The following is a 16,127-nucleotide window of genomic DNA, read 5'->3' as shown; positions in this document are numbered from 1 at the left end:
TGACACATGTTCTAAAGGAAATCATTTTGAGTTTTGTTTTTAGTACTTGAAGGGGTTGAGCATATTTTTTCCACATGCAATGGGGGTGGGGAGAGACGGGGAAAAGTATTTCAGGAATATTAACAAGAACCAAAAATCAGGGACTAGAAAAGAGATTGGGGCAAAACCAAAATTAAAGGTATGTAACAAATGCATAAAGAAAAAAAAGAAACTTTGACAAGGAGCTGGAGACTAAACCATCGAGACTGACAATAAGTAAAAAAAAAGTGAAGAAAAGGTGTGAGGAGAAGAATAGAACGATACATCTTCTTAAAATGTATTTACTCATATGGAATGTTAAGTGAAAGGGATGGGTAGCAATTACAGTGGAAAGTAACACTCCCGCCATACACAGATATTTATAAACTTTAAGTCATCCAAATACCTATTAAATAACTGGGATACTACTTGGGACATTAAATAACAATATCAGCAATTTATACAATAGTTTACCTTTTTCAAAACAGTTTTTATATATTATTCCTTTTGCTTCCTACATATGAAAATTTATATACAGAGAACAATTTCACACACACAGATATAATCATTTCTTATCATTAATCTCTTTGAATTATTATCATTTATTTTGGGGGAAGAGAATAATTATTTCACCCCAACTCTTACTCCTGGGAGGTGGCGTCCAGTGAATATGTACTTGCAAAAGATAAGAACTTGACCAAAGAAATTATGGGGGAACTGATATATAAGGAATAACATCAAAGTATGACTTCCTGTTTTCCTTCTGTTTTTTCAAGTCTCTTTCCCCATTGGTGTGTTCTTCCATTCTGGAAAAAAGAAACTCAAGCCAATCATTCCTCATTCTCCACACTTAGCCACATACCTTCCTCCATTATAAAAATGATCTGATACTGATTTTTTCCCCTTGTTTTCTTATTCCAGATTCTGAGTACTCCCCTCTAGCAGAATGCAGAGTCTGTCCTTTGGAGCAAGACAAGCATTATGCATGAAGGGTTGTAGGTGAGTTTCTGGGAATGAAACTATTTATTTTATACATAGAGAAAAATATTTAAATACAACTCTTAATACTGAGAAATAATTCCGAGAAATAGATATTATTTCATGCAACTCTTCTCATGTTTCTTTCAAATCTTCACAATTTCTTATAGCATAGTAGTGTTCTACTACATTTATATAATATAATTTTTTCAACCATTTCTTAAATTATTGCACCCCTTAATTTTAAATTCTTTTGCCACTACTAAAGAGCTGTTATAATGAATTTTACATAAACAGATATAGAAATAAAATGTAAATAGGAAAATATTGCATGTGAGGAAAACTAAAAACTGAATAAAGCCTACAAGATGAATTCTGATACATATATATATCTTCCATTAAAAAATGATAAACAAAAGAAAGAAAACCTCAACCAATTGCCTCTGTACAGAAATAATAAAGAACAAATATAACATTCTCTAAGAAATATCATAGGTCAATATATTGATTTTATAGATTGGATCATTTGTACTCAATATGTTTTTACTGACATTCCTGAGAGTTCCAGTGGCACAAGTGAAAGAAAAAACACTTTATATCTCCTCCCTTCTTTACTTGTAAAAAATGTTACCATATTGCTATTAATCACCAAGTCTCCAAATAGTTGATGAAAGTATTGAACAACATGACTCCTAGAAAAGATTTTGGAGGCATAATCTATTAGTCATACCTGATTTATTCATCCAGAATGAACTTTATCAATATATCTAAAAGAAAACAAAAAAATGACAACTTTACCTTTTACATTATACTTATGAGAATTCCTTCATCTTTTCTCAGGAATTTTCTTATTTTTGTTGTGTTTTGTTTTTAAGAAAACCTTTTTGAAAGTCAAAATTATCCATGGTGTTTCCCAGGTACAATATTGTAATAATTTACATTCTCATCATCGGGGGTTCATTCTTTTTTGAATGTTAATTTGAGTATAGCATTTAATCTTTACAAAGTGATATTTTTCATAGTGGTCCTGATTTTATACCATTTTAATCATATGCCTTTTCTCAGTTTGCCTGGATAGTCAGCCCTAAACTATTCTACTCCTGTCACTCAGTATCTCTCCATTGAAACTTCATTAATTTTCATATGAAACAAAGATATTTGGTTTCTCTTTTCACATTCAGAAAATTATTATTCCCATTCCCATAAAAGAGTAGCATCCTGACTCAGTGCACTGTGATCACAGTTTGTTGGATTTAGAAATATCAATTTCAACATATTCAACAGAGAGGTCAACCGAGGTGCAGAAAGTTTGGAAACTGTTGAAGGTCACACAGCTAGTAGTTATCTGAGGCAGATCTGAAATCCAGACTGTTAGTCTGACACTGCAGGTACTATGCCAGTGGTGTCAAACTCAAATAAAAAGCTACCCTTTTGGGCAACAATTTAACTTAGAAAACCACAAGTTAGTTGTATATATGGTATTGCCTTTTTATTTAATCTGAAAAACATTTTCCAATTATAATTTGAACTTGTTGGGCATATTGGAGTGTTCTGCATCCTTTTAGAGCTGGGAACTGGACACAAAAATAGGATACCAACTTGCTGATTATGAGTATGATCTGAAAAGAACTTTTGCCCAAAAAGTTTTGAGGCCTCAAAAACTGAAGAGATTTCAGGAGCAGCACAGGACTTAATATAATCTTAGAATTTTAGAGCAGGAAAGGACCGAAGAGATACACTTTAACCGTGTATTTTATACATGCAAGCAAAAGCAGTAACAATAATAATGAATGAGGGCCAGAGGTTCAGTTTGCACAACTGTAATGAATTGATTTGTTCCAAGCCACAAACTGACAGAGTTTGGTATAAAGTTTTGAGATCTGATTTCCCGGGGCTTCCTTAGTTTAAGAATTACAAACTGGTGAAGATAACATTGAATATTAGAGGCAACACTCAGCTGAACTCTTCTCACACTGACCTCCAAATGTTAAATAATACCTGAAATAAAATTCTGGAGCAACAGAGGCAACAAAAGATCAGGGTGAGATGTTTCTTTACCAGCCTAAGATAACTCAGGAGGTTATAGGAGAGGTCTGTGACACTAGGGTGAGAAAAAGATGGAGCATATGACAACAACACCAGAAGTGAACCTTGGAGGCAGTCCCTAAACCAACAGAGCTCAAATAATGACCAATTGGGGCTTTGGTTGGGCCCTATTATTGACCAGTCAGTGAGAGACAGAGTGATTGGGTTTACAGCTTGCTCTTTTAAAAAGAAATCTAGCTATAAACTCCAAGTTATCTTGCAATATAAGGACTAAGTAAAATATAAAGGAACAGTCATGGTGGATAGACACAGAGAAGACTGCAATAGTCCTAAATGACCTGAGGCACCCAAAATGAGTAAAGCAAGTTGATATTTTAACTAGGTTAAGCATGACCAGGTATTGGAATCAGGGATCTAGAAACTTGACCTTGACCAAGAGGTTAAGGTTTAAGATTCAGGCAGATGAGGGAAGGGAAGTAACTGGGAAATTGATAGATAGATGATATTCATAGTATTTCTTCAGCAACCAGAATTGAGTTTGGCATCTCCCATTTTCTCTCTGGAAGGTGGAAGCATACCTGATGTTCAAGGCAAACTTGGAGTTTGACCAGTCCCCACAATGTGGGACTCCTACTTGAAGAGTAGCCAAAGGAAGACTAAGAGTTAAAGAGTCCCAAAGGAAACTGATTGAGAACAGAAGTTCTCACCTGTCCCCACCTTCACTGCACCTCTCACATAGGGAAGGACATTCAGCTCTATCAATAAAGAAAGAGTCCTATAGCACTTGGATTTAGGAAAAGGATGACCATTACTTTCTCTATTTTAGTTATTGCTGTTGCTCACAATTTTCCACTGCCCAACTTCTTGATAAGTTTTAAATGAGTTTATAGATAAAATTACTATTGCCCTTGACTTACAGGAATAAGGAACTTTACCTAAGCATTTTCTGGGCTCGTCTGCACAATACTTATTGTAGCAATGGTTTGCATTTTTCTTTTTTATTTATTCATTTGTTTGTTTACTTATTTATTTATTTTCAGTGTTCCACAATCACCACCATACAACCTAGATTTTTTCTTTCTCTCCCTCCCCTTCTCTTGCTCCCACCTCCCCCCTCCTTCCCTGAGACAGCATACAATTTTATATAACTTCTACACATACATTCCTACTAACTATATTTTCACCATAATCATGTTGTATAGAAGAATTAAAATTAATGGGAGAAATTGTATAACAAATGAAAACGTAATACAAAAGAAAATGATCTGCTACAATCTGCAAATGAATTTCATAGTTCTTTCTCTGGAAGTGCAAGGAATTTTGCCGTAAAAACCACTGGGAATTTTTTAAGTCCTTGCATTGCAATGAAGTTCTAAAGTCAACCAGAAAAAGTCCTTGCACAAAGTAGTGGTTGCTGTGTACAAAGTTCTCCTGATTCTGCTCCTTTCATTCAGATCATATAAGTCTTTCCAGGCCTCTCTGAAGTCTTCCTGTTCATCATTTTTTATAGTCCAATAGTATTCCATTACACTTATACACCATAATTTATTCAGCCTTTCCCCAGTTGATGGGCATCCCCTTGATTTCCAGTTTTTGGCCACCACAATGACTGCTGCTATAAATATTTTTGTACATGTGGGACCCTTTCCCATTTTTATGATCTCTTGGGGATACAGTTCTAGAAGCAATATTTCTAGGTCAAAGGGTATGCACATTTTTGTATCCTTTTGGGCATAGTTCCAAGTTGCTCTCCAGAATGGTTGGATCAGCTCACAACTCCACCAACAATGAATTAGTGTTCCAACTCTCCCACACCTTTTCCAATATTTATCATCTTCCTGTTCTGTCATATTAGCTAGTCTGATAGGTATGATGTGGTATGTCAGAGTTGTTTTGATTCGCATCTCTCTAATCAACAGTGATTTAGAGCATTTTTTCATATGACTATAGATATCTTTAATTTCTTCCTCCGAAAACTGCCTGTTCATATCTTTGGCCATTTATCAATTGAGGAATGACTTGTATTCTTGTACATTTGACTCAGTTCTCCATATATTTTAGAAATGAGGCCTTTGTCACAGACACTAGTTGCAAAAATTCTTTCCCGGTTTTCTGCTTCCCTCCTAATATTGTTTGCATTGGATTTGGTTGTGCAAAAACTTTTCAGTTTAATGTAATCAAAATTATCTATTTTGCACTTCATAATGCTTTCTATCTCTTCTTTAGTCAAAACTTCTTCCCTTCTCCATAAATCTGATAAATGCACTATTCCTTGCTCTACTAATTTGTTCATAGTATCAATCTTTATACCTTGATCATGTACCCACTTGGACTTTATTCTTGTGTATGGTGTCAGGCATTGCTCTATTCTAGTTTCTGCCACATTTTTGTCCAGTTTTCCCAGCAATTTTTGTTGAACAGTGATTTCTTATCCCAGAAGCTGGAATCCTTGGGTTTATCAGACAGTTAGATTGGTATATTCATTGTCTACTGTGTCTTGAGTACCAAGCTTATTTCCCTGGTCTCCCCTTCTGTTTCTTAGCCAGTACCAAGTGGTTTTGATAATTGTTGCTTTATAACACAATTTCAAATCTGCTAGGGTTAGACCATCTTCCCGAGCATTTCTTTTCATTAGACTCCTTGATATTCTGGACCTTTTGTTCTTCAAGATTAATTTTGAGATTGTTTTTTCCAGCTGTAGAAAATAATTATCAGATAGTTTGATTGGTATGGTACTAAATAAGTAAATTAATTTAAGTAGAATTGTCATTTTTATTATATTGACTCAACCTACCCATGAGCAAGTGATGTTTTTCTACTTACTTAAATCTGAGTTTATTTGTGCGATAAGTGTCTTGTAATTGTATTCATATAGTCCCTGGATGTGTTTTTCCAGGTAGACACCCAAATATTTTATAGTGTCTACCCCACCTTTAAATGGGATTTCTCTTTCTTTCTCTTGCTGTTAGGCTTTGTTAGTAATATATAGAAATGCAGAATATTTGTGTGGGTTTATTTTGTAACCTGCAACTTTGCCAAAATTGTTTATTATTTCAAGTAGGTTTTTACTTGAATCTCTGGGATTCTCTAAATATATCAAGCTATCATCTGCAAAGAGTGATCCCTTAGTTTCTTCTTTGTCTATTCTAATTCCTTCAATTCCTTTATCTTCTCTAATTTCTACAGCTGCCATTTCTAGTACCATATTGAATAATAGTGGTGATAATGGACATCCTTGTTTCACCTCTGATCTCATTGAAAATGCATCTAGCTTATCCCCATTGCATATAATGCTTGCTGAAGGTTTTAGGTAGATACTGCTTATTATTTTATGGAAAGTTCCCTTTATTCCTATGCTCTCCAGTGTTTTTAATAGGAATGGGTGCTGTATTTTGTCAAAAGTTTTTTCTTCATCTTTTGAGATAATCATGTGGTTTCTGTTAGGTTTGTTCTTGATATGATCAACAATGCTAATAGTTTTCCTAATATTGAACCAGCTCTGCATTCCTGGTATGAATCCTACCTAATCATAATGAAATATTCTGGTGATAAGTTGTTCTGTTCTTTTCGCTAAAATCTTATTTAAAATATTTGCGTCTATATTCAATAGAGAAATTGGTCTATAATTTTATTTCTCTGTTTTGTCTCTGCCTGGTTTAGCTGTCAAAACCATAGTTGTAACATAAAAAGAATTTGGGAGGACTCTTTCTTCTCCAGTTTTCCCAAATACTCTATATAGTATTTGAATTAACTGTTCTTTAAATGTTTGATAGAATTCACGTGTAAATCCATCTGGCCCTGAAGATTTTTTCCTAGGCAGTTCATTGACGGCTTCTTCAATTTCTTTTTCTGAGATGGAGTTGTTTAAGTATTCAACTTCCTCTTCTCTTGATATGGGCAATTCACATTTTTTAAAATAATCATCTCATTTAGATTGTCGAATTTATGGGCATGAACTTGTGCAAAGTAATTTTTTGTTTTAATTTCTTCCTTACTGGAGGTGAGTTCACCACTTTCATTTTTAATATTGATAATTTGGTTTCCTTCTTTCTTTTTTGAATCAAATTGACCAAAGGTTTATCAATTTTATTAGTTTTTTAATAAAACCAACTCCTAGTTTTATTTATTAGTTCAATAATTTCTTTTAATTTCTATTTTTTTAATCTCTCCTTTGGTTTTCAGTATTTCTAATTTGGTATTTACTTGGGGATTTTCAATTTGCTCTTTTTCAAGCTTTTTCAGCTGTATGCCCAATTTAGTGATCTGCTCTTTTTCTATTTTATTCATGTAGGCATTCAAAGATATAAAACTTCCCCTAAGAACCGCTTTTGCAGTATTCCATAAGATTTGGTAGGTTGTCTCATTATTGTCATTCTCCTGAATGAAGTTGTTGATTGTTTCTATGATTTCTTCTTTAACCCACTTCTTCTGTAGGATTAGATTATTTAGTTTCCAATTAATTTTTTGTCTATCTTTCCATGGCCTTTTATTATGTATGATTTTTCTTGCATTATCATCTGAGAAGGATACATTGACTATCTCTCCCTTTCTCCACTGGATTGTGAAGTTTTTATGCCCTAGTACATAGTCAGTTTCTGTATACGTTCCATGTACCTTGGAGAAACAGTATATTCCTTTCTATTCTAATTCAATTTTCTCCGGAGATCTATCATACCCACCTTATTCAGAGTTTTATTCACCTCTTTAACTTCTTTCTTGTTTATTTTGAGGTTAGATTTATCAAGTTCAGGAAGGGGTGGTTGAAGTCCCCCACTAGTATAGTTTTGCCATCTTTTTCTTCCTGTAACTACTTTAGCTTCTCCACTAAAAATTTGGATGGCATACCACTTGGAGCATATATGTTTAGTAATGATATTGCTTCATTTTTCATGGTGACTTTTGGTAAGATATAGTTTCCTTCCTTATCTCTTTTATTTAGATCTGTTTCTGCTTTTGCTTTGTCTGAGATTAAGATTCTTACCCCTGCTTTTCCTACATCAGTTGAAGCACGATATACTCTTTTCCAACCTTTTACATTTACCCTGTGTGTATCCCCACATTTCAAATGTGTTTCTTGTAATCAACATACTGCTGAATTATGGCTTTTAATCCATTCTGCTATCTATCTCTGTTTTATGGGAGAGTTCCTCCTATTCACATTCACAGTTAGGGTTATTGTGTCTTTCCCTCCATCCTCTTTCTCACCATTTGTAATTTTAGTTCTCCTTTCTCCCTTCCTCTCCACAATAGAGTTTTAATTTTTCACCACCTCTTCCCTCAGTCTTCCTTCCCTTCTTTCACCCTCCCTCCCTTTTACTTCCTTTTTCCTTTACTATTTCTTCCCTCTCTTTTAGCTTCCCCTCCTCTTTCTGCCCCCTTCCTCTCCTACTGCCTATACAGCTAGTTAGATTTATATACTTAATTAAGTTTATTGTTCCCTCCTTGGACCAAATCAGATGAGAGTACCTCTCAAACAATGCTCATCTACTTCCACCCTTTTCCTCTATTATAGCATAATTTTGTACTTCTTCTTGTGCTGTAATTTATCATTTTGTGCTTCCTCCTTTTCACATCTCCTGTAACAATTCCTTTACATGCTTAAATCACATTTTTATTATCACATCATTTACTTTATATCCATTCCCTCTATCTCTGTATATCTCTTTTATATTTCATAATAGATATACAATTATCAAGATTAACAGGTATCATCTTCCCTTATTGGGAGGTAAACAATTTGCCCAAATTGTGTAATAAGTTTTCTTTTCCCCTGTTTACCTTTTTATGGTTCTCTTGAGATCTGCATTTGAAAATTGAATTTTCTATTGAATTCTGGCCTTTTCATCAGGAAGGTCTGGAAATCCCTCATTTCATTGAATGCCTATCTCCTTGCCTGAAATGTTATGCCAAACTTTGCTGGTTGTAGTTCCAGCAGCTCCTTTGCCTTGTGGAATATCATATTCCAATTCCTTCAATCTTTTAATGTAGAAGGGGAAAAGTCCTGTGTAATTCTTACTGTAGCTCCTAGATATTTGAATGGTTTCTTTCTGACTACCTGTAGTATTTTCTCCTTCACTAGATAGTTCTGAAATTTGGCAATGATATTTGTTGTTGTGTTTAGTTTGGGATCTCTTTCGGGACATGAATGGTGGATTCTTTTGATGACTCTTTTGCCCTCTGGATCTAGTACTTCTGGGCAGGTTTCCTTGATGATTTCTTATTGTTCAGACTATTTTTTTTCATCATGGCTTTCTGGTAGGCCAATAATTCTTAAATTTTCTCCCCTGGATCTATTTTCCAGGTCAGTTGTTTTTCTAATTAGCTATATTACATTTTCTTCTATCTTTTCATTCTTCAGATTTTGTTTCACAGATATTGCTCTCATAGAGCCATTAACTTCTATGTGTCCAATTCCAATTTTCATCAAATTGTTTTCTTAGTTAACTTTTGCATCTCCTTTTCCATCTGTCCAATTATTCCTTTTAAGGAATTATTATCTTCAGTTAGTTTTTGTACTTCCTTTTCCATTTGTCCAATTACCCCAGTCAGGTGTTTTGCTTCCTTTTCCCATTGTTCAATTTTTCTTTTTAAAAAGCTCTTCTCTTCAGTGATTTTTTTTTCATACTTTTAAAATCATTGGCCACTTTTTCTTCTATTTCTTTCTTCAGCTGTTCCAGGAGTGCTCTTTGTGCATGCAAGCAGTTCATAGTCCCTTCTGAAGTTTCAGATAGGAGTATAGTCTCAATACTGACCTCTTTGGTATTTGTGTTTTGGTATTTGTTCCCAAACAAACATTCTATGATCTTTTCCTTCCTCCTTTGCTTCTTGCTCAAGATGGTGTGTCTTTGTGTGCTGTGGCCTTTGGTTCTTTCAGCTAGCTGCTAAAGAACCTGGTGCTGAGCTGTCTGGTGTGAGAAAGCAAAGGTGAATTCTGTTCATGTTTACTTGGTTTAACCCTGGATATAGCTTGTTAAGTGTGGGGGAGGGGTGGTCTGGTCAGGGGACATCTCCTGAGCTGAGCTAGAGCAAAGGCAAGCTCAGTCCTTGGTGATCCCAGCTTCCATATTGTCTTCTCTTTTTCCTGGAGTGCTGAGGCACCTGTGTCCTGGTGTTGGTTGCCAGGCTCCACTCCTCTGGGACTCTGATCCTCTGCCATAGTAAGAGGAATATTCTTAATTTTTTTTCTTAGCCTCAGGTGCTAGGAGACTGTTTGCCCTTTCTGCTGTTCCCACCGATCCAGGATTTGTCTGAGGAAATATTTTTTGATTCTTTCAAGGTCAAGAAGAGGAGAGGGAGAGAGCATTTACTGATCATTCTACCATTTTGGCTCCTGGAAGTTCAAGTAGGTAACTTACAGACATTTAATCTGCTGACTGAAAGTCTCAGGGGCAGCTACTGCAGATACTTGGGTCTCCTTCCATGGCTCTCACTTGCTCAGCTCCCCTGGACTTTCATCCAGAGCTACTATCCTGCCATGCTGCAGCTTCCTCAGACCACCCTGGGGCTTTGCTGCTCAGTCCTGCTGTGACAGGGACCTCATGCTGTGATCTGTATTCTACTCCTGTGAAAGATCCTTTCTGCTGACCTTCCAGTCTGTCCTGGGCTGTGAATCTGCCATAGTCTGTCCCTATTGGATTCTGCACCTCCAAAATTTGGTCAGATTCTCTTTTCTGAGGCATCTGATGGGTGGTCTATGTTTTTCTAAGAAATGATGATAATAAGAATGTGTCTTTACTCCTAGTTCCCATTTTCAGAGTTGACAGCTTATTTAAATAGGACAAAGTAGAAACATTGCATTGTACATAATAACTGCTGACTATTCTTATCCATATTTTTTATCTGGTGCTGATTCTATTCTTTTCTTTAATGTATTGACATCCTTACTATTAAAAAAGACACGTGATTGAGTTATGACTCTCACCTCAGCAGTGTTATGTCTATCATATTGTTTTTCTTTCTTCTTGGACATCCTACTTGATGACTGTACCATCCAGATATTTTTACTTTTTTTTCCATAGAACTAGCCCAGACCTCAAAGGATCTTAAGGCAGAGTATTAGGCTTAGTCAGTCAACAAGCACTTCTGAAGTGATTACTACTTGCCAAGTGTTCTATTACACATTAGGATAAAAAGAAAACCAAAGTGTAGTCTGTTTTGCAAAGGGCCTCACAGTTTAATTGTTCAGTAAGAATAAAATAAAATTTATCATTTCAGTTAAAATTTCAATTTTAACAAATAATGGATGAAACAAGAACTGTTAGCACTTCCTGTGAAAAGATCTATATGTTTAATGGAATGGACACTTACTATGAGTCAGCAAGGTAATGTGGCAGGATAAAGTGATAATGCAATCTTAAGATGAAATTGAAAAGAATTTCCATTAACAGAGAGATGACAATCTGACAATATTCTTTCTTCATCAGACTTCCTTTAGTCTGTACTTCGTTATGCGCATGTTGATTTAAGATTATTATTATTACTATTATTATTATTTCAAGAGTGTCAATGGGAAGAACAACCAGGATGGTGAAGAACTTGGAGTCCATGATGTAGTGAAATTAACTGAAGGAACTGGGCATGGTTAAGCTAGAGGGTGTAAAAAAATAAACCTTAAAGGTCACATGCTAACTGTCTCTACATATTTGGAGGATTATCACATGGAGAAGGAAATAGACCTGTTCTTTTTGGTCCTGGAGGATAAAACCAAGAGCAAAGAGCTGCAAAGAGGAAATTTGGGACTTCATATAATGGGAAAAGTCATTTAGGGGAGTCATGTAATGACCAGATGTGTTAGAGGTTCTTCCTATTTTGACGGTTGGATCATTTATTAATCTTCACTGGATTTTCCAGGGCAGCAAATTCATGATTTGGCCAGTTGATGTCTTTTTATTCATTCATCTCCAGTTCACCACCCAATGGAAAGACTTATCATCATTCAGTAATTAAGTAGGAGATATTCATAGGATACCTGCACATGGTCCTCCATTCTGCACCTCTCATTTCCAGAAATAGATTCACCAGATATTCATGTGGCCTGCCCATGTATCTTCCCACTACAGAGCCAAAATAACCAGTCCCCTGCAGCATTGTTTATGGATATCTGAAGTCACTATCAAGTTCATCTTGTTTTAAATTTGGCTCCATTGTCTTTTCTTCCTTTATACCTTTTCATCATCTACCTCAGAAAATCAATTGACTTCTGATTTTCCATTATCTTTCTTGGACTTTCTATTATCTTGTTTGTCTCCTTGGATTCATTTTCCAACATACTTATTTTTATCTTTGGTGATAACCCATCCTCTTTTATATTTCTTACTGAATTTCTATACAATCCTGAAGTTTTATGTTTTGGCCTGGTCTCCTGGAGGTCTAGTCATAGAAGTCTTCTTTCTTTCTAGTGATATTTCTTCATTGTTTTAATGAAATGTATGTTTTATTATTATAGAACTATTTTTCTTCTTATTAAATTATTTTATTGTTCTGTTAATTTTACTGCCACATTTTCTACATAAAGATTTCTTTCCACAAATTTTTTTTTGTTTTGCTTTATTTTTTCTGCTCTTTTGAATTGATTAAGGAGAGATCAAATCATCCTGGAATAGGAATTTAAAAAGCTTTTCTGGACTGGGACAAAAATTCATATTGCAAAGGAGCTTAAAGATTAGTCTGGAATAATAGTCCAAAGACTTTCAAAACCATGTTTAGCATACCAGTTCTCAATTTCTTTAACTATTTAGGTTTATGATTACATTTGGACATCATCTCTTAAGAAAGACATTAATATTCTGGAGAGAATTCAGAAGAATCAAGCCTGCATCACTTTTGCATATCTGTCCCCAGAGCTTAGCAGAATACTAGTAAGCTGACAAGTGCTTCAAAAATGCTTTCAAATCTAGTAGCTTTTTTGTTTGTTTGTTTGTAATTTTACCATACTGGCATTCTTGAGAAAAACACTTGAAAATCTAAATATAGAAAGTAATGGCAAACATCAAACAGTGTTTCAATTCTACTCACAGCCTCAGCATGATTCATGGACAAGCAAAGGCTGATTCATGCCACTGTCCTTCCACAATCAGCCTCAGGTTCCAACACCCTGTAGATGTATAACAGGAGTTTCCAAAGTACATCTCATATTACTTGCAGCACTGTTATAAACTTCTGCAAAATAGAAAATACTTCTTTCCAGAAAGTTGGGTAGATTAAAAAAAGTAAGCTCTTTATAGAAGCTGGATTTTTAAAATTGCCATGGGATTTTATTGTATACAGAACTTCAATAAAATTGAAACAATACAATGATTTTCCTCATTTACCATTTGGCTATGATAACAAAGTAATGTAATAATTCCTAACTCCTTAAATTATTCCTCAGTCTTCCTATCTTCAGAGAACTCATAATGCTAAGGAAAGAATAATGGGATTGGCTTTTAAATTCTAAATTTCAGTCAAAATATAGTTGCTACCTAGTTAAGCATCCTTGAGAAAATCTCTTTAAAGACTTAATATCTTTAAAATGAGTATATTAGATATCATCTTTCATCTCCTGCCTAGTCTGATATTCTATTGTTCTATGAACTCATAGCACTGTTGCATACTACTAGTTCAGCTATATTCCATTTGATACAGGTTAATTCCAAGGTCTTCCCTGCTATAATACTGTATAATTCTATGTTTTAAAGAAATTACCCTGTCATTGACTGCACCATATTGAGAAAGATCATTTATGCAAGGGAAGAATACAATAAAGGATTTATATACTTTTTTAAAAAATGCAAAAGAAATCAGTTGCTATGTTGAAAAGATTGCATAGCATAGAATGATATAATGAATACAATGATATAATGAAAAAGATCAGTGGACTAGGAGAAGGTAGTAGGTCTTTTGTACTTGAACCACACATTGTAGATATATGAACTAAGAAATATCATCTATCTATCTGAACGTCAGTATTCTCACTTGTAAAACATAAATGGAATTACTTCCCAGACTATACCTCTGGGTTTCCTAATTCTGGATATTTTGATCTATTTTGCTTTTGTCTAGACCTGTGATTTCAAAAGTATGAGAACCTCAGGATACAACCTCTTTCCACCTATATTGATAAACAAATTGCAACTTAGATTTTCAGAGAATGACCTGAGATGATGGAAGCCTAACTGATTTATCCCCTGTCACAAAGAAAGGATATGTCATATGGAGGACTAGAACCCAGTCATTTATTTCCCCGAAAACAAAAAAAAAAACTTCATTAGACTATAAAGATAGTTCACTGGACTTTCCAAAGATTATTGTAAAGATCATGACATGTGTGGAAGTGTTATAAAACTGTAAGGTGTTATTCCTCTCATATGTAGATACTTTATTTGCTAAACGGGGCATGTAACCACTTTCAGATAGTTCTACGTATGCGGAACTAAACTGTCCCCTAGGGAAATGCGCTAAAAGGACTTTTGAAAATAGTTCAAGGAGCTGAGAAATACAGGAAATGGTGGAGGTTCGGGAGCCTGCCCGGGCCTCAGCTGAAGGGGGTCAAAGACTGTGGGGGGGGGGGGAAGGTGACTGGGGAGTGCAGATGAGGAAACTGAGTCACACTTCCATCCAAGCACATCTTTTGATACAGTTGCAGGTGCTGAGACTCTGGGATTCAGCCCCACGTAGGGATATTGGGAGTCTGGGGAATAGAGGAGAAACATCAAGAAACTCTGAAATACTGGGTTGTGCTGGCCTAAGCTGTTGCTTAGTGAACGTTTAGAGCACCTTTTAGAGAAGGACATCATTACCTTAGAGATGAGGGAGCTTATCCAGGCCCAAGTAGGCTGTTTCAGCCAGAATGTCGAATTACTTAATTTGATTCCAAAGAAGGGTCCCCATGGTTTTGGAGCGTTCTGGGATGCCTTACAAGAAACTAAGTAAGGGCATCTGGAGGAGCTGTTGCACAGAACCCTCTGCAGCTTTCAGCATTTACTGCCACCACTGGGCTGTGATGATGACTCAAGGCTCCCTCTCCCAGTGTGTGAATCCTGTCTCCCTTACAAGCAACTCCACCTGTCTGTAGAGACCATAGAACATTCTCTGAACAACGGAGATGGACCTCTAGCTTCCAAGTGAAACCCTGTAGCCCAGAGTTTTATCGAACACACCACCATTTGGTCTATAGACTGCAATCTTGCCCTAGTGGCCTAGCACTGGTGCTGAGCAATGTGCGCTTAAATGGGGAGAAAGACTTGGAGTTCCAATCTGGTGTGGATGTGGATCACAGTTCCCTGGTGGTAGCCCTCTTCAAGCTCTTAGACTATGATGTTCATGTCCTGGATGATCAGACTGCACAGGAAATGCATGAGAAGCTCCAGAGGTTTGCACAGCTGTCAGCTCACCCGAGCACAAATTCCTGTATGGTTGCTCTCCTTTCTCATGGCATAGAAAGTGGCATCTATGGTGTGGATGGCAAACTACTCCAGCTGCAAGAGGTTTTTCAGCTCTTTGACAATGCCAACTGCCCAAACCTGTAGAACAAGCACAAGAAGTTTTTCATTCAGGCCTATTATGGAGATGAGACAGACTTAGGGGTACTACTGATTAAAGTTCATGCACTTATGAAAGATCGAGAAGGCTATGCCCTTGGCAGAGAGGTCATCAATGTAAGGAGACGTCTGAATATTCCAGCACCCACTGCCACCACCTCTACTTATTTCCAGGACATCCTCATACATGATGAACACCCATCCTCTCATCTTACCCAGAGGGAGACTACAAGAGGCATGAATGGAACTGTCCTGCTTCAAAATGAACCATTTATTCCTCCCCTTCAAGGATAATGGGATTCTTCCAGGCTTGTTTTATATACCTTTTATTTTCCACTTTCTAGATGAGGCCTGAAGGCCAGCTCCTCTTGTGTGTGAAATTCTAGAGCTTTTTCTTGGTAATCCATAGTCATTGCCAGGAAGAATGCTTAGGGTATACAATAAGAGAGTCTGGCAGGTAGTTCTAGAAAACTATGCTTTTATGGGATAAGTGAGCTTCAGTCCTAAATACTATTGTTGAATACTCAACCAAGCCCCAGCCCTAGCCTCTTCTAGATTTTGAGTTCA

At 36.0% G+C, this 16,127-nt stretch overlaps 1 pseudogene; it reads left to right on the top strand.

The window, feature by feature from the left end:
- LOC140519004 (caspase-2 pseudogene) overlaps positions 1-15,854 on the top strand; it is a 56,026-nt pseudogene extending 40,172 nt beyond the window's left edge.
- Positions 15,855-16,127: the final 273 nt, after the last annotated feature.

Source organism: Notamacropus eugenii, chromosome 1 (assembly GCF_028372415.1).
Source record: "Notamacropus eugenii isolate mMacEug1 chromosome 1, mMacEug1.pri_v2, whole genome shotgun sequence".
Classification (NCBI taxonomy): Eukaryota; Metazoa; Chordata; class Mammalia; order Diprotodontia; family Macropodidae; genus Notamacropus; species Notamacropus eugenii.
The sequence above is the reverse complement of the archived record's forward strand: the minus strand, read 5'-3'. Positions and strand labels throughout refer to the sequence as shown.